Source organism: Echinops telfairi, unplaced genomic scaffold, assembly GCF_000313985.2.
Source record: "Echinops telfairi isolate 266 unplaced genomic scaffold, ASM31398v2 ScPeMD7_7423;HRSCAF=8461, whole genome shotgun sequence".
Classification (NCBI taxonomy): domain Eukaryota; kingdom Metazoa; phylum Chordata; class Mammalia; order Afrosoricida; family Tenrecidae; genus Echinops; species Echinops telfairi.
The window spans coordinates 2,070,307-2,076,690 of NW_022111323.1; the positions used below are offsets into that span (position 1 = coordinate 2,070,307).

The 6,384-nt window shown below is 39.0% G+C and overlaps 1 non-coding gene across 1 annotated transcript; it reads left to right on the forward strand.

Moving 5' to 3' along the window:
• Positions 1–1,003: 1,003 nt before the first annotated feature.
• On the forward strand, positions 1,004–1,193 carry LOC115872312. Its single transcript, XR_004047793.1, has one exon. It is a non-coding gene; the product is annotated as a U2 spliceosomal RNA (small nuclear RNA).
• The last annotated feature ends 5,191 nt before the right edge of the window (positions 1,194–6,384 follow it).

Genomic DNA, 6,384 nt, shown 5'->3' on the forward strand with positions numbered 1-6,384 from the left:
GTCCCAGTTGTTTATAGTATGCAGCCTGGACTAGATAGGAATTTTGTTTAAAGTTCCCAGTTAGGAGAATAATACTGGGCATTTTCTCCCATTGGGAGGAGCCTTGGTGGTGTAGTGGTTAATCATTGGGCTGCAAGGTTGGCACTTTGAAACCACCAGCAGTCCCTCAGAAGAAAGATTGAACTATGAAAGTTTGTAAGCCAGCCACTACATGCCTTTATGCTCCAAATTTTGGGTATCCAATTTCTATACTGCCCACTTACATCAACCCAGTGCTCTGCTGAGACTCTCTGTGACCCACAAAGTCATAATGAGTTAGCATTGGTTGAATTGCAGTGTGTTTGATTTGGTTGTTTTTCTCCCATGGGCTTTCTATAGAAGCATGTTGCCCAATCCCTGGTTTATCAGTGTTGTAGTTACATAACCTGGTGTCAATTTGAGGATTCAGAGTGAAGGGGTTGATTCTGGGCTGTCAATCAGGTCACAGCTTGATGACCTCATTTGGAGGTACTAAGTACATAAACAGCTCGCTGGAGGAAGGACACATGCTCATTCCCTGCAAGACATGCCTGTAGAGAAGACACATGGAGAGAGCCTGATGGAGCCAAAACTCTGGAGCTGGAAGAGCCACATGGAGACCCCTACAAGTGCTGAGATGCTCACAACACCCCTGGGTCCACAAGACCTTCAACCCACAGGCTTGTAATCTTCCTGCATTCAGCGTCATTACATGTGTTTCATGAGTCTGAAGAGGACTTTATAGGTTGGTATTGGACATATGGCCTAAAATCTGACTTATGGACTTTATCTGGACTGGGCTGGGATGTTTTCTCAATATTTTACTGCTCTTATATATAAAGCTCTTTCTTATACAGATATGAGTGTCTATGGATTTGTTTCCCTTGTCTACCCAGACTAACACATTAGACCACCCCTTTTCAATTTGACAGTTTCACATAACTCTTTAGCCATATATAAGTTTCAAACAAACAAAAATAAAATCATATCTGTACTTAATAGGATAAAACTAAAATGCAGTATCTGTTCTTATCAGTTTAATATCTGATACATCCTCTATCCGATGACAGCACATTAAATGTATTTTTGCAAATAGGAGTTGGACTAGGAGCTTGCTCCATCCACTCCACACATCAACCTGGTATTGCAGTACTTCCAGGAACGGTGCAGCCCCTTAGGGGGCTTGAAAAAAAAAGAAGAGAAACTAAAATGCATACACTTTTAAAATGTGCCACCCTCATTTAAGTACAACATTCTATCAGTGAACAAAACAAAAATGTGCTATGCTTATGTGAACTCCTACACCTTAATCCTATAACTCTATCACTTCACGCCTTTATGCTCCGAATTTTGGATATCCAATTTCTATACTGCCCACTTGCATCAACCCAGTGCTCTGAGGAGATACACATTCTTTGATGCAAAGAATCTTCATTCCAGTTGGAACCTTGTGATATCTGCATCCATAAGCAAAGCTAAATCAGAGCAGGCCGTCCATAAAGTCAGTAGCAATATTAACCAGCACACAGGCTGAATAATCTTCTCTTCATCTGGTCGGATCTGGCCAAATCACTATGGGCGGCTTCACTTAGCCTCATCACCTCACTTTTAGACCATGGGCTCATCACAAATTCTCAACAAGCCTAGCCCCCTTGTGCTAGGTCATGAACTTCAGAATCAGTCAACCCCTTCTTGTCTTCTCTTCTAGTTTCTGTAAATCAGGTCCACGCGTGTCAGTGGCCAGACTCAACCTGTCTCTCTATTGCTGCTTTTCTCCCACTTTTACTCAATAAGTGGATCCAGGTGGTCACCTAGCAAGCATTTCAGGCTGCCACAGGTTCCCTTTAACCTTCAGTCCTAGAGAGGAGTTTTCTTCATGATTTCAGATTTTTTTTCCAGCTTTTGACAAAAACCACTATCTCAAACTTCAAAATTCCAAAGAATTCCCTTTTTCTTCAATCTGTCAACAGCCCCCAGGCAAATCTTTTGAAATGCAAATGTCCTGAGTACTCCAAAGCACAGTGTGGGGCTTATCTTTTCAGAGCCTTCTTTGCAGGCATGTTCTAAACACACTTAAAGATCGAATTTTAATGACTCAAGGCAAGTGGGCTCTATTTTCATGCTTCCCAATATCATTTCTATAAATTCTTATATCAACAATAATAAGCACCAGTATAAGGAATGTTGATCTAAATCTCAATAACTCAATTTTTAAAACAGTCAAGTTCAATTCTTATTTAGCTTATCTAAATCCTTATCTAAATTATTATTTTGATACAGAATATGGAATTAGGACTCTGATAGCATTAAATCAGAGCCTGACTTTCTGCTTTTTTTTTCTGCCAGCCATCTTGACCTTCTGTCAGTCATTTTCCCTAAGGAGCTCTGAGAAATTCAAGGGTCAATTTTGACACCTGAGCTCTAGATTCACATTTATCTCAATCATTTTCACCATTTCAGACAGGATTAACCAAAGACAATTTCTAGGAATCAAAATTTAAATTCCCACATTCTTTCCAGAAAACAACCCAGTAAAATTCATGGACATATCTGACCTCTAGCTAGCCTAAGAAGAAACACTAACATGAAGCAGAAATCAAACATCTACTCTCCATCTTTATGATTTGTTTCTTTAGAACCCCACTCCCAAGGTCTGTGTAGACTAGAGAAACAAATTCATAGGCACACTCATGTGTATAAGAAAGAGCTTTATATATAAGCGCAGTTGAATATGTAGTTCACAGTTTTGTTGTGAGGATCCGAGATATATTCTAAGCCTACCACAAAACTAGCAAAGTTTAATTAATTTTGACTATGCTTCCTTTTTTGAGTAGCCTTTCTTCTGAGCTTTAAAAGATCAATGAACCCAGGGCTTCAAATGTCACCATAAAATGTCCACACTTGAGGGCAGAGGGAAGGAGATTCTTCACTCTTTACTGTCTTTTTCAATAGCACAGTCCTACAAAAGGACTTTCCAGACTTCTCAGGATACTTTTAACTTCTTTGCTGATCTAAGATTTCCAAGTACTTTCTGATCATTGTTACTTACATTTCTCCTTGAATCTCTCCAGATTAACCCATGCTCAATACCTTAATATTCAGTTCACCAAAAAGGACACTCAAATGGATAGCAAACACAAGAAAAATTGCTTAAAATCACTAGGTATTTAGGAGATGTAAATCAACACAACATAACGTGTTATATCACCTTACACCCACATTGATAGCCCAATTTAAAAAGAATAAAGAATACTGGAGAGGATGCAGAGAAATTGGAACTTTTACAAACTACTGGTAGGATTGTAAACATATACAGCCATTGTGGTAAGCAGTCCGGCACTACCTAAAACAACTAAGAATACAAATCCCATTCGACCCAACAATAACTCTGCTGGATATAAGAGATACACACAAACAGACATATGCTCTCCCATGTTCACAATATCAAGAAGTTGGAAAGAGTCCAAATGCCCATCAGTATAAAAATGCATAAAGAAATTCTGGAACATATACACAATGAAATAATATGCATCCCTGGAAAAAAAGTGATGAAACCAAAAAACACCTCATGACGTGGATGGACCAGGAAACCATTATGCTAAGTAAAGTTAGTCAATCTATACTGTACGAGACTACTATTCTAAGGATAAGCAACAAGACAAATGCATGCATCTGTTTTCAGATGCACCTAATCTTCTAATCCCATCTCCTAAGCAACGAGATGGAGTATCTACCAAGTGGTCATGAACCATGTATTTGTGCATCTTAAATAGTACTTCCATAAAGGAGGCCTCACCTCAGGTTTGGTCAATTTCTTATGTTGGGAAGAAATAGAGAACACTAATCAGTTCCTGCCATATAACACTGTTCTAAAGTCACCCCAAATAAGCAGACACTTTTACAATGGTGCGTAATGAATCTTAACGGAAATTCATGTCCGGAGGTTGAGGGGACATACCTGTCTTGGAGAAGGCGATAACCTCATTTTAGACATGAAAAAACTGGCTCAACAAAGTTTTATACAGCCATAAAAATAGTGCAGCTTATATTGGAGCTTAGGTGTTTGTGACAGTAGCATCCATATACTTTCTACTGTGTTACCTTCCAGTGAATAGTTAAAATCAATTCATATTTATTGTGAAGGCCATCAAAAATGTATGTCTTTCTCTGTCCTTTATTTCTAAATTTAAAATATTTTGAATGCCCTCCCTGATAGTAAAGATAATTGGCCTGTGATTTATGTGTAATAGGATAAAACCTGTGCACTTTGTTCTGAAATGGCTATGATTAAATCGATATAACCTCGGTGACACACTGCCTACTTATCATTAGGTCCTATGAGTACTATCAGAGGGGATAAGAGGACACTCCTGTAGCTTGTTCTAGGAATAAATTTGTATTTATGAAATACTTAGAGTAAAAATTTTTTAAAAGATTGTAGCTTCAAATATTTCCAGACCCTTTTATGCTGCTGTAACTTGAGGCTAAAATCGACTTTGAAAAACAGAGGTTTTTATGTAGGGTAAATAGTTTGTATCTCAACGGGGTCTTAATCTGAATAAGCAATGAAGAGCTAAACCTGTATCTTTTTCTGTTTATTTAATTTGAGGTTGGTTTCCTTTGGGAATTATGAGGTATAATTAGAGTTTGGGTTTCTGTTGAAAATACTAAGGGTCGGACAAAAACATCATGTGTCAACATGAAGTTGGGTTTAGAGAATGGATCCTGGTAGATAGACTCCTGGATCAGTCTTCCATAGTGTCCAATTAATGGTTTTCCTTTTCCACATTTTGTTTTCTTTCAAGGAAGATTTTGAGACACCAGAGTCTGTTGTTGCTTGTACCTTGGGGTATGAAGGAAAGAAACTGAATTTACTCTTAGCAATGGGGTACAGGAATAACAATAGGCATCTAGTAAAGTGATAGGAAGCACTTGGAGAAGAAAGGCAGTAATTTTTAGAGTTATAGATGATAAGTGATCATTAGGAGAAATTTTTCAATAAATTTCATAAAGAGGCAGGGAGAAGATTTAGTAACCATAGATAGGGTTTTTATTGCCACTCTATTCTGCCATTCTGGAAAACAAAGTTCTATGATTGACATCAGAGTGGTACTTGGCTAGAGTTTAAAGTTAGCTTCTTTTTACTGAGGTCATGACTTCGCCAGGACTGCCAGTTTCCTTATTCTGTTTAATTGGACTTTGCCTTTGGCAGAGAGGAGGGAATGTTCTGGAGTTATCAGCCTTCATCCTTGCTCACCTAACCTCTAAAATTCTGAAGGGAGTGTTGTTGCAGGTTAGAACAGCAATCAACTCATAAGCCATAATGAAGGACATGGAAGGTCTTTGATCAGTTCCCCACTACTGGGCTGTTTTATTCATCTTTAAAATTTTATGTATGCATTTCTCAATTTGGTCTGTGCTGAACGTACTTGGTTAGCTGTATAAAGGTCACTAGAATAAAGCCATTTGGCCAGAGACCAATGCTTCAACTTTGCCAAGGACTCTCTGTTCTACTGTACCTTAACACTGTCAAAAAAGCCACTCCATTTAAGTTCATTTTACTACTCTTTCCCTATTTTTTCTCTCTCCTTTTCTTACTCCCATTTTGGTTTAGTTACTCTGATAATAGTGGTGTCACTAGGGTTGTTGTAATCTAGTGTGTTAAGTCATGGTATGACACCCCACTCCAACCTCATGGGCAAGGCCTAGTGTAGTCCAATTGGCCCTACCTTCTGATACCCTAGAAGCTACTTCCCTCTTCCATTTACTAATGGTTGATGCCACTGTCTGCCAATCATAGGGGGAGGAATATATAACCTACTTGGATGCAGGGTGGTGGTAATGATGACTTACCACACTAAGTGGCAGGTAACATCAACCCTAATGATGCTACTGTCTTGTCAGTCTCTATGCCTGCAATGATGCCTGGCACCACCATGGCATAACCTGTAATAATTCTGGTAGTATCCCTCTGAAATATTAGTGTGTGTATTCCACTTCCCCAGCACCCCCATAGTGACATCACTGTGTAATTCCCTCTCTCTCTCTTCTCTCCTCTCTCCTCTCTGGTTCTGAGTGTTGCTGTTTCCCATGTTTGGCCTCTCTGCTTGAGCTAACTTAAAGCAACTTCTCTTAGCCAATGGGATAGATTTAGGCTGGTGATTTGGAATATGACAGGTAGGAAAGGGAGAAGACTATTACTTTCATGTTTAAGTTGAAACTATGATGAGGCTATTGAGGTCTTAATGTTTACTGAAGTACGAGCGGATGAGAGAAAGTGGAGGACCGCATTACAGAGGGGATCTTGCTTGGGAAAGAGCTGAGGGCACATAAAGCCTGTCAAATAGGCAAACTGTATTTCTTGAG